This window comes from Panthera pardus, unplaced genomic scaffold (genome assembly GCF_024362965.1).
Source record: "Panthera pardus isolate Hobbes unplaced genomic scaffold, ASM2436296v1 HiC_scaffold_22, whole genome shotgun sequence".
In the NCBI taxonomy this organism is placed as follows: Eukaryota; Metazoa; Chordata; class Mammalia; order Carnivora; family Felidae; genus Panthera; species Panthera pardus.
Genome location: NW_026526788.1, coordinates 81,451,344 through 81,452,415, shown reverse-complemented (window position 1 = coordinate 81,452,415; position 1,072 = coordinate 81,451,344). Strand labels below are relative to the sequence as shown.

General features: G+C 34.6%; 1 non-coding gene across 1 annotated transcript; it reads right to left on the bottom strand.

The window, feature by feature from the left end:
• Positions 1–673: 673 nt before the first annotated feature.
• LOC128772573 (U6 spliceosomal RNA) lies at positions 674–780 on the bottom strand. The gene has a single exon (XR_008416751.1). It is a non-coding gene; the product is annotated as a U6 spliceosomal RNA (small nuclear RNA).
• Between the last annotated feature and the right edge of the window lie 292 nt (positions 781–1,072).

Sequence of the window (1,072 nt, the reverse complement as noted above, 5' to 3'; positions counted from 1 at the left end):
CTTTTTTCTACATGCCCAAATTGGTTTTTTTTTTCTTTTGTTTTTATTTTTTAAGCTCAGTAATTTTACTAAGCAGTATCTCGGTGTTGGTTATTGTAGGTCAGAAGTCTCAGGTGTGCGGTATGCTCTTTCAGTATGGATTCTCATATCCTTTTTTTTTAATTTCCAGAAATTTTTGTTGAATTATGTTTTTAATATTTTTCTTCCCTTGCTTCTTTTGTCTTCTTAATGGACTCTTCCTATCTGCATGTTTAATCTTCTTTGCCTATTTTCAATGTTTGCTATTTTTTTCTCAAACCTTTTTTTTGAATTTTTTTATTTAAAGTTCTTTTTTCTTTAATCAGATATTTCTTTTCAGGCAATATTTTTGTCTATTCACTACTGTGTTCCTTCTAATTTAGACTTAATTTGATAGAAACTTTTCTTTCACTTCTAATTGTTTTGTGAAGTCTGTTATTCCATTTCTGAGTTTTCCTAAATGTTCTTTACCCATATGTTATATCATTTTAGCTTATTTTGAGATAATAGGTTAATTCTGATCTGTTCTGTTGTCACATTTTTCTGGCATGCTTTGATAGTCTTTAGGAATGTTTATTCTGCTTCTTACTCTTTTCTTTACAGTCATTTTGTATGCAATTTGACCTCAACATTTGTCTGTTAACTCTTCTTTTGTTTTCTTATGGCACACATCACAGATTTGCGTGTCTTCCTTGCACGGAGGCAATGCTAATCTTCTCTGTATCATTCCACTTTTAGTATATGTGCTGCTAAAATGAGCATGTCTGTCACTTGTTTTTAAGTGGAATTCGTTTTCCTAAACTTTCCAATTCAGGCAGTGTTCAGAAAAGCTTTTCTGGGGCACCTGGGTGGCTCAGTCGGTTGAGCTTCCGACTTTGGCTCAGGTCACGATCTCACCGTCTGTGAGTTCGAGCCCGCGTCAGGCTCTGTGCTGACAGCTCAGAGCCTGGAGCCTTCTTTGGATTCTGTGTCTCCCTCTCTCTCTAACCCTCCCCCACTCATGCTCTGTCTCTGTCTCAAAAATAAAATAAAACATTAAAAAAAATTAAAAAAA